This window comes from Pristiophorus japonicus, chromosome X, assembly GCF_044704955.1.
Source record: "Pristiophorus japonicus isolate sPriJap1 chromosome X, sPriJap1.hap1, whole genome shotgun sequence".
In the NCBI taxonomy this organism is placed as follows: Eukaryota; Metazoa; Chordata; class Chondrichthyes; family Pristiophoridae; genus Pristiophorus; species Pristiophorus japonicus.
The window spans coordinates 5,038,008-5,049,808 of record NC_092010.1 but is presented as its reverse complement, the minus strand read 5'-3'; the positions used below and the strand labels follow the sequence as shown (position 1 = coordinate 5,049,808).

The following is an 11,801-nucleotide window of genomic DNA, read 5'->3' as shown; positions in this document are numbered from 1 at the left end:
GTTAGAATCCCCATGTACATTCCCGGGTTACAATCCCCATGTTCATTCCCGGGTTAGAATCCCCATGTTCATTCCCGGGATAGAATCCCCATGTACATTCCCGGGTTAGAATCCCCATGCACATTCCCAGGGTTAGAATCCCCATGCACATTCCCAGGGTTAGAATCACCATGTACACTCCCAGGGTGAGAATCACCATGTACACTCCCAGGGTTAGAATCCCCATGTGCATCCCCAGGGTTAGTATCCCCATGTACATTCCCGGGTTATTATCCCCATGTACATTCCCGGGTTAGTATCCCCATGTACATTCCCGGTTAGTATCCCCATGTACATTCCAGGGTTAATATCCCCATGTACATTCCCGGGTTAATATCCTCAGGTACATTCCCAGAGTTAGAATCACCATGTACACTCCCGGGTTAGAATCCCCATGTCCATTCCCGGGTTAGAATCCCCATGTCCATTCCCGGGTTAGAATCCCCATGTCCATTCCCGGGTTAGAATCCCCATGTCCATTCCCGGGTTAGAATCCCCATGTCCATTCCCGGGTTAGAATCCCCATGTCCATTCCCGGGTTAGAATCCCCATGTCCATTCCCGGGTTAGAATCCCCATGTCCATTCCCGGGTTAGAATCCCCATGTCCATTCCCGGGTTAGAATCCCCATGTCCATTCCCGGGTTAGAATCCCCATGTCCATTCCCGGGTTAGAATCCCCATGTACATTCCCGGGTTTGAATCCCCATGTACATTCCCGGGTTAGAATCCCCATGTACATTCCCGGGTTAGAACATTAACCCCGGCCCCGGTAACATTAACCCGGCCCCGGTAACATTAACCCCGGCCGGTAACATTAACCCAGCCCCGGTAAGATTAACCCCGGCCCCGGTAACATTAACCCAGCAGAGTAATATTTCCCAGTCCGGGAACATTACACAGCTGAGTAACATTACGTGTTGAGCTACTTGCTGTTGTTGCAGCTGCTCCTAACTCAGTCAGTGCTGAGTATTCCAGCACACTCCTGACTGAGACTTGTAGATGGTGCAGAGACATTGAGGAGTCACAATCTGAGCCCCACATCACAGCACCCAGCCCCTGCCCTGCTCTTGGAACCACATTATTGAGATGCAGCTTGACTGAAGCTTCTGGTCAATGCTGACTCCGGGGTTACTGATGTTGGACAATGCTGAATGAGAGGAGGTGGCCATTGCTGGCTATTGATCAGTCTGAGGATTAGCTGCCACTTGTCAGCACAGGCCGCGATGTTCTCCAGCTCCTGCTACAGGCCGGCACAGGAAGCTTCCAAATCTTCGGAGCAGGAATGGAGCTGTCACCTGCTCCTGACCTTCTGAGGGAGGAAGGTCCTTGATGTCACTTTGTAAAGTTCTGTGTCTGTCTGTCACTCTCTCACTCCCTCACATCACTCACTCACTGACACCGGGCCCCGCCCCCTCCCTCACACCGGGCCCCGCACCCTCAGTCCCTCACACCGGGCCCTGCCCCCTCACTCCCTCGCACCGAGCCCCGCCCCCTCCCTCACACCGGGCCCCGCCCCCTCCCTCACACCGGGCCCCGGCCACTCACTCACTCACAGCGGGCCCCGCCCCTCCCTAACACAGGGCTCCGCCCCCTCACACCGGGCCCCGCCCCCTCCCTCACACCGGGCCCCGCTCCTCACTCCCTCACACCGATCCCCGCCCCCTCACTCCCTCACACCGGGTCCCACCCCCTCCCTCCCTCACACCGGGCCCCGCCCCCTCACTCTCTCACACCGGGCCCCACCCCCTCCCTCCCTCACACCGGGCCCCGCCCCCTCCCTCACACCAGGCCCCGCCCCTCACTCCCTCACACCGGGCCCCGCCCCCTCACTCCCTCACACCGGGCCCCGCCCCCTCACACCGGGCCCCGCCCCCTCCCTCACACCGGGCCCCGGCCCCTCCCTCCCTCACACCCGGCCCCTCCCTCCCTCACACCGGGCCCCGGCCCCTCCCTCCCTCCCTCACACCGGGCCTCGCCCCCTCACACCGAGTCCCGCCCCCTCCCTCCCTCCCTCACACCGGGCCCCGCCCCCTCCCTCCCTCACACCGGGCCCCGCCCCCTCACTCCCTCACACCGGGCCCCGCCCCCTCACTCCCTCACACCGGGCCCCGCCCCCTCACTCCCTCACACCGGGCCCCGCCCCCTCCCTCACACCGGGCCCCGCCCCCTCCCTCACACCGGGCCTCGCCCCCTCACACCGAGTCCCGCCCCCTCCCTCACTCCCTCACACCGGGCCCCGTCCCCTCACTCCCTCACACCGGGCCCCGCCCCCTCCCTCACACCGGGACCCGCCCCCTCCCTCACACCGGGACCCGGCCTCTCCCCCCCTCAAACCGGGTCCCGGCCCCTCCCCCCCTCACACCGGTTCCCGCCCGCTCCCTCCCACCGGGTCCCGCCCGCTCCCTCACACTGGGCCCCGCCCCCTCCCTCCCTCACACCGGGCCCCGCCCCCTCCCTCCCTCACACCGGGCCCCGCCCCCTCCCTCCCTCACACCGGGCCCCGGCCCCTCCCTCCCTCACACCGGGCCCCGGCCCCTCACACCGGGCCCCGCCCCCTCTGCCTCAAACTGGGCCCCGCCCCCTCATTGCCTCACTGTCGGACGCTCTGGAACTTTCTGAAGCCGCTCTGGGCTCAGGCCCCACCTCCCGCGCATGCTCGCGGACCCGCCAATCACAGCCCGCCGTGAGCCGCTCGCGCGGGAGCGGTTGGTGGGTGAGGCCCCGCCCCTCTCTCAGTGCCGTCACTCGCTGGACAGCGGGTCCGCGGCTCCCCTGCTCCTCACCCACTCCCGCTGTCCCAGGCTCACACCGCAGCGTCAATGGTGGGCCCGGGACCGGGACATGGGGCATCAGAGGGGGCTCGGCGGGCAGAGAGAGCCGCCTCACCCCGGCACTGGGCGGAGCGGAGGTGAGTGATGGTCCTGGAGATGGACGCCGCAAGCCCGCAATAATAACCTGAACACACCCGTTTGCAGCTCGGGGCTTTCTCCCGGCAACAGGCCCAGGCTAACGGCCGCCATCTTGGTGTAGGAAGGTTCAGAGCGCCGCCATCTTGATCCGGTGAGTAGGACAACACAGCGCATGTGCAGCCACGAACAAACAGTAGGCGGGGCTTCAGTGTCTGTTCCCAACTGGGTCTTAGTGTCCGGGAGGGGAAATAATTGCATCACTTATTTTATTCACACGCTGCACGCATCTGATTTCTCAACATTTCTTCTAAAGGTGCTGGTCAGTGCCGAGCTTATGGTTCACCTCCCACACAATTATAATGAACCACACGACTGGGTCCCAGGGTTAGTATCCCCATGTACATTCCTGGGTTAGTATCCCCATGTACTTTCCCGGGTTAGAATCCCCATGTACATTCCCGGGTTAGAATCCCCATGTACATTCCCGGGTTAGTATCCCCATGTACATTCCCGGTTAGTATCCCCATGTACATTCCAGGGTTAATATCCCCATGTACATTCCCGGTTAGTATCCCCATGTACATTCCAGGGTTAATATCCCCATGTACATTCCCGGGTTAATATCCTCAGGTACATTCCCAGAGTTAGAATCACCATGTACACTCCCGGGTTAGAATCCCCATGTCCATTCCCGGGTTAGAATCCCCATGTCCATTCCCGGGTTAGAATCCCCATGTCCATTCCCGGGTTAGAATCCCCATGTCCATTCCCGGGTTAGAATCCCCATGTCCATTCCCGGGTTAGAATCCCCATGTCCATTCCCGGGTTAGAATCCCCATGTCCATTCCCGCGTTAGAATCCCCATGTCCATTCCCGGGTTAGAATCCCCATGTCCATTCCCGGGTTAGAATCCCCATGTCCATTCCCGGGTTAGAATCCCCATGTACATTCCCGGGTTTGAATCCCCATGTACATTCCCGGGTTAGAATCCCCATGTACATTCCCGGGTTAGAATCCCCATGTACATTCCCGGGTTAGAATCCCCATGTACATTCCCGGGTTAGAATCCCCATGTACATTCCCGGGTTAAAATCCCCATGTTCATTCCCGGGTTAGAATCCCCATGTTCATTCCCGGGATAGAATCCCCATGTACATTCCCGGGTTAGAATCCCCATGCACATTCCCAGGGTTAGAATCCCCATGCACATTCCCAGGGTTAGAATCACCATGTACACTCCCAGGGTGAGAATCACCATGTACACTCCCAGGGTTAGAATCCCCATGTGCATCCCCAGGGTTAGTATCCCCATGTACATTCCCGGGTTATTATCCCCATGTACATTCCCGGGTTAGTATCCCCATGTACATTCCCGGTTAGTATCCCCATGTACATTCCAGGGTTAATATCCCCATGTACATTCCCGGGTTAATATCCTCAGGTACATTCCCAGAGTTAGAATCACCATGTACACTCCCGGGTTAGAATCCCCATGTCCATTCCCGGGTTAGAATCCCCATGTCCATTCCCGGGTTAGAATCCCCATGTCCATTCCCGGGTTAGAATCCCCATGTCCATTCCCGGGTTAGAATCCCCATGTCCATTCCCGGGTTAGAATCCCCATGTCCATTCCCGGGTTAGAATCCCCATGTCCATTCCCGGGTTAGAATCCCCATGTCCATTCCCGGGTTAGAATCCCCATGTCCATTCCCGGGTTAGAATCCCCATGTCCATTCCCGGGTTAGAATCCCCATGTCCATTCCCGGGTTAGAATCCCCATGTCCATTCCCGGGTTTGAATCCCCATGTACATTCCCGGGTTAGAATCCCCATGTACATTCCCGGGTTAGAATCCCCATGTTCATTCCCGGGTTGCATCCCCATGTACATTCCCGGGTTAGAATCCCCATGTACATTCCCGGGTTAGAATCCCCATGTACATTCCCGGGTTAGAATCCCCATGTTCATTCCCGGGTTAGAATCCCCATGTTCATTCCCGGGTTAGAATCCCCATGTTCATTCCCGGGTTAGAATCCCCATGTACATTCCCAGGGTTAGAATCCCCATGTACATTCCTGGGTTAGAATCCCCATGCACATTCCCAGGGTTAGAATCCCCATGCACATTCCCAGGGTTAATATCCCCATGTACATTCCTGGGTTAATATCCTCAGGTACATTCCCAGGGTTAGAATCCCCATGTACATTCCCGGGTTAGAATCCCCATGTACATTCCCAGGGTTAGTATCCCCATGCACATTCCCGGGTTAGTATCCCCATGTACATTCCCGGGTTAGTATCCCCATGTACATTCCCGGGTTAGTAGGGTTAGAATCCCCATGTACATTCCCGGGTTAGTATCCGCATGTACATTCCCGGGTTAGAATACCCATGTACATTCCCAGGTTAGTATCCCCATGTACATTCCCAGGGTTGGAATCCCCATGTACATTCCCAGGGTTAGAATCCCCATGTCCATTCCCGGGTTAGAATCCCCATGTACATTCCCGGGTTAGAATCCCCATGTACATTCCCAGGGTTAGTATCGCCATGTGCATTCCCGGTTAGTATTCCCATGTACATTGCCGGGTTAATAGCCCCATGTTCATTCCCGGGTTAAAATCCCCATGTACATTCCCAGGGTTAGAATCCCCATGTACATTCCTGGGTTAGAATCCCCATGTACATTCCCGGGTTAGAATCCCCTGTACATTCCGGGGTTAAAATCCCCATGTTCATTCCAGGGTTAATATCCCCATGTACATTCCCGGGTTAATATCCTCAGGTACATTCCCAGGGTTAGAATCACCATGTACACTCCCGGGTTAGAATCCCCATGTACATTCCCGGGTTAGAATCCCCATGTACATTCCCGGGTTAGAATCCCCATGTACATTCCCGGGTTAGAATCCCCATGTACATTCCCGGGTTAGAATCCCCATGTACATTCCCGGGTTAGAATCCCCATGTTCATTCCCGGGTTAGAATCCCCATGTACATTCCCGGGTTAGAATCCCCATGTACATTCCCGGGTTAGAATCCCCATGTACATTCCCGGGTTAAAATCCCCATGTTCATTCCCGGGTTAGAATCCCCATGTTCATTCCCGGGTTAGAATCCCCATGTACATTCCCAGGGTTAGAATCCCCATGTACATTCCTGGGTTAGAATCCCCATGCACATTCCCAGGGTTAGAATCCCCATGCACATTCCCAGGGTTAGAATCACCATGTACACTCCCAGGGTTAGATTCCCATGTACATTCCCAGGGTAAGAATCCCCATGTACATTCCCGGGTTAGTATCCCCATGTACATTCCCGGGTTAGTATCCCCATGTACATTCCCGGTTAGTATCCCCATGTACATTCCAGGGTTAATATCCCCATGTACATTCCCGGGTTAATATCCTCAGGTACATTCCCAGGGTTAGAATCCCCATGTGCATTCCCGGGTTAGAATCCCCATGTACATTCCCAGGGTTAGTATCCCCATGCACATTCCCGGGTTAGTATCCCCATGTACATTCCCGGGTTAGTATCCGCATGTACATTCCCGGGTTAGAATCCCCATGTACATTCCCCGGTTAGTAGGGTTAGTATCCCCATGTACATTCCCGGGTTAGTATCCCCATGTACATTCCCGGGTTAGAATCCCCATGTACATTCCAGGGTTAGAATCCCCATGTACATTCCCAGGTTAGTATCCCCATGTAATTCCCAGGGTTGGAATCCCCATGTACATTCCCAGGGTTAGAATTCCCATGTCCATTCCCGGGTTAGAATCCCCATGTACATTCCCGGGTTAGAATCCCCATGTACATTCCCAGGGTTAGTATCGCCATGTGCATTCCCGGTTAGTATTCCCATGTACATTGCCGGGTTAATAGCCCCACGTACATTCCCGGGTTAATATCCCCATGTACATTCCCAGGGTTGGAATCACCATGTACACTCCCAGGGTAACAATCACCATGTACACTCCCAGGTTAGTATCCCCATGTATATTCCCGGGTAAGAATCCCCATGTACATTCCCGGGTTAGAATCCCCATGTACATTCACGGGTTAGAATCCCCATGTACATTCCCGGGTTAGAATCCCCATGTTCATTCCCGGGTTAAAATCCCCATGTACATTCCCAGGGTTAGAATCCCCATGTACATTCCTGGGTTAGAATCCCCATGTACATTCCCAGGTTAGAATCCCCATGTACATTCCCGGGTTAAAATCCCCATGTTCATTCCAGGGTTAGTATCCCCATGTACATTCCCGAGTTAATATCCTCAGGTACATTCCCAGGGTTAGAATCACCATGTACACTCCCGGGTTAGAATCCCCATGTACATTCCCGGGTTAGAATCCCCATGTCCACTCCCGGGTTAGAATCCCCATGTACATTCCAGGGTTAGAATCCCCATGTACATTCCAGGGTTAGAATCCCCATGTGCATTCCCGGGTTAGAATCCCCATGTGCATTCCCGGGTTAGAATCCCCATGTTCATTCCCGGGTTGCATCCCCATGTACATTCCCGGGTTGCATCCCCATGTACATTCCCGGGTTAGAATCCCCATGTACATTCCCGGGTTAGAATCCGCATGTACATTCCCGGGTTAGAATCCCCATGTACATTCCCGGGTTAGAATCCCCATGTACATTCCAGGGTTAATATCCCCATGTACATTCCCGGGTTAATATCCTCAGGTACATTCCCAGGGTTAGAATCCCCATGTACATTCCCGGGTTAGTATCCCCATGTACATTCCCGGGTTAGAATCCCCATGTACATTCCCGGGTTAGAATCCCCATGCACATTCCCAGGTTAGTATCCCCATGTACATTCCCAGGGTTGGAATCCCCATGTACATTCCCAGGGTTAGAATCCCCATGTACATTCCCAGGGTTAGAATCCCCATGTCCATTCCCGGGTTAGAATCCCCATGTACATTCCCGGGTTAGAATCCCCATGTACATTCCCAGGGTTAGTATCGCCATGTGCATTCCCGGTTAGTATTCCCATGTACATTGCCGGGTTAATAGCCCCATGTACATTCCCGGGTTAATATCCCCATGTACATTCCCAGGGTTGGAATCACCATGTACACTCCCAGGGTAACAATCACCATGTACACGCCCAGGTTAGAATCCCCATGTACATTCCCGGGTAAGAATCCCCATGTACATTCCCGGGTTAGAATCCCCATGTACATTCCCGGGTTAGAATCCCCATGTTCATTCCCGGGTTAGAATCCCCATGTTCATTCCCGGGTTAAAATCCCCATGTACATTCCCAGGGTTAGAATCCCCATGTACATTCCTGGGTTAGAATCCCCATGTACATTCCCGGGTTAGAATCCCCATGTACATTCCCGGGTTAAAATCCCCATGTTCATTCCAGGGTTAATATCCCCATGTACATTCCCGGGTTAATATCCTCAGGTACATTCCCAGGGTTAGAATCACCATGTACACTCGCGGGTTAGAATCCCCATGTACATTCCCGGGTTAGAATCCTCATGTACATTCCTGGGTTAGAATCCCCATGTACATTCCCGGGTTAGAATCCCCATGTACATTCCCGGGTTAGAATCCCCATGTCCATTCCCGGGTTAGAATCCCCACGTACATTCCCGGGTTAGAATCCCCACGTACATTGCCGGGATACAATCCCCATGTACATTCCCGGGTTAGAATCCCCATGTAGATACCCTGGTTAGCATCCCCATGGACATTCCCGGGTTAGTATCCCCATGTACATTCCCGGGTTAGTATCCCCATGTACATTCCCGGTTATTATCCCCATGTACATTCCAGGGTTAATATCCCCATGTACATTCCCGGGTTAATATCCTCAGGTACATTCCCAGGGTTAGAATCCCCATGTACATTCCCGGGTTAGAATCCCCATGTACATTCCCAGGGTTAGTATCCCCATGCACATTCCCGGGTTAGTATCCCCATGTACATTCCCGGGTTAGAATCCCCATGTACATTCCCGGGTTAGTAGGGTTAGTATCCCCATGTACATTCCCGGGTTAGTATCCCCATGTACATTCCCGGGTTACAATCCCCATGTACATTCCCGGGTTAGAATCCCCATGCACATTCCCAGGTTAGTATCCCCATGTACATTCCCAGGGTTGGAATCCCCATGTACATTCCCAGGGTTAGAATCCCCATGTCCATTCCCGGGTTAGAATCCCCATGTCTATTCCCGGGTTAGTATCCCCACGTACATTCCCGGGTTAGAATCCCCACGTACATTGCCGGGATACAATCCCCATGTACATTCCCGGGTTAGAATCCCCATGTAGATACACTGGTTAGTATCCCCATGGACATTCCCGGGTTAGTATCCCCATGTACATTCCCGGGTTAGTATCCCCATGTACATTCCAGGGTTAATATCCCCATGTACATTCCCGGGTTAATATCCTCAGGTACATTCCCAGGGTTAGAATCCCCATGTACATTCCCGGGTTAGAATCCCCATGTACATTCCCAGGGTTAGTATCCCCATGCACATTCCCGGGTTAGTATCCGCATGTACATTCCCGGGTTAGAATCCCCATGTACATTCCCGGGTTAGTATCCCCATGTACATTCCCGGGTTTGTATCCCCATGTTCATTCCCGGGTTAAAATCCCCATGTACATTCCCAGGGTTAGAATCCCCATGTACATTCCTGGGTTAGAATCCCCATGTACATTCCCAGGTTAGAATCCCCATGTACATTCCCGGGTTAAAATCCCCATGTTCATTCCAGGGTTAGTATCCCCATGTACATTCCCGAGTTAATATCCTCAGGTACATTCCCAGGGTTAGAATCCCCATGTACATTCCCGGGTTAGAATCCCCATGTCCACTCCCGGGTTAGAATCCCCATGTACATTCCAGGGTTAGAATCCCCATGTACATTCCAGGGTTAGAATCCCCATGTGCATTCCCGGGTTAGAATCCCCATGTGCATTCCCGGGTTAGAATACCCATGTTCATTCCCGGGTTAGAATCCCCATGTACATTCCCGGGTTGCATCCCCATGTACATTCCCGGGTTGCATCCCCATGTACATTCCCGGGTTAGAATCCCCATGTACATTCCCGGGTTAGAATCAGCATTTACATTCCCGGGTTAGAATCCCCATGTACATTCCCGGGTTAGAATCCCCATGCACATTCCAGGGTTAATATCCCCATGTACATTCCCGGGTTAATATCCTCAGGTACATTCCCAGGGTTAGAATCCCCATGTACATTCCCGGGTTAGAATCCCCATGTACATTCCCAGGGTTAGTATCCCCATGCACATTCCCGGGTTAGTATCCCCATGTACATTCCCGGGTTAGTATCCGCATGTACATGCCCGGGTTAGAATCCCCATGTACATTCCCGAGTTAGTAGGGTTAGTATCCCCATGTACATTCCCGGGTTAGTATCCCCATGTACATTCCCGGGTTAGAATCCCCATGTACATTCCCGGGTTAGAATCCCCATGCACATTCCCAGGTTAGTATCCCCATGTACATTCCCAGGGTTGGAATCCCCATGTACATTCCCAGGGTTAGAATCCCCATGTCCATTCCCGGGTTAGAATCCCCATGTACATTCCCGGGTTAGAATCCCCATGTACATTCCCAGGGTTAGTATCGCCATGTGCATTCCCGGTTAGTATTCCCATGTACATTGCCGGGTTAATAGCCCCATGTACATTCCCGGGTTAATATCCCCATGTACATTCCCAGGGTTGGAATCACCATGTACACTCCCAGGGTAACAATCACCATGTACACGCCCAGGTTAGTATCCCCATGTTCATTCCCGGGTTAAAATCCCCATGTACATTCCCAGGGTTAGAATCCCCATGTACATTCCTGGGTTAGAATCCCCATGTACATTCCCGGGTTAGAATCCCCATGTACATTCCCGGGTTAAAATCCCCATGTTCATTCCAGGGTTAATATCCCCATGTACATTCCCGGGTTAATATCCTCAGGTACATTCCCAGGGTTAGAATCACCATGTACACTCGCGGGTTAGTATCCCCATGTACATTCCCGGGTTAGAATCCCCATGTACATTCCTGGGTTAGAATCCCCATGCACATTCCCAGGGTTAGAATCCCCATGCACATTCCCAGGGTTAGAATCACCATGTACACTCCCAGGGTTAGATTCCCATGTACATTCCCAGGGTAAGAATCCCCATGTACATTCCCGGGTTAGTATCCCCATGTACATTCCCGGGTTAGTATCCCCATGTACATTCCCGGTTAGTATCCCCATGTACATTCCAGGGTTAATATCCCCATGTACATTCCCGGGTTAATATCCTCAGGTACATTCCCAGGGTTAGAATCCCCATGTGCATTCCCGGGTTAGAATCCCCATGTACATTCCCGGGTTAAAATCCCCATGTTCATTCCAGGGTTAATATCCCCATGTACATTCCCGGGTTGCATCCCCATGTACATTCCCGGGTTAGAATCCCCATGTACATTCCCGGGTTAGAATCCGCATGTACATTCCCGGGTTAGAATCCCCATGTACATTCCCGGGTTAGAATCCCCATGTACATTCCAGGGTTAATATCCCCATGTACATTCCCGGGTTAATATCCTCAGGTACATTCCCAGGGTTAGAATCCCCATGTACATTCCCGGGTTAGAATCCCCATGTACATTCCCAGGGTTAGTATCCCCATGCACATTCCCGGGTTAGTATCCCCATGTACATTCCCGGGTTAGTATCCGCATGTACATGCCCGGGTTAGAATCCCCATGTACATTCCCGAGTTAGTAGGGTTAGTATCCCCATGTACATTCCCGGGTTAGTATCCCCATGTACATTCCCGGGTTAGAA

General features: G+C 53.3%; 1 long non-coding RNA gene across 3 annotated transcripts in view; it reads left to right on the top strand.

Annotated features, from left to right (window-relative positions):
- The first annotated feature begins 2,787 nt into the window (after positions 1-2,787).
- LOC139240829 (uncharacterized) overlaps positions 2,788-11,801 on the top strand; it is a 163,507-nt gene continuing 154,493 nt past the window's right edge. For all 3 annotated transcript variants that reach the window (XR_011588742.1, XR_011588743.1, XR_011588741.1), the window contains exon 1: positions 2,788-3,100. This is a non-coding gene — a long non-coding RNA (uncharacterized lncRNA). The remainder of the gene's footprint in view (positions 3,101-11,801) is intronic.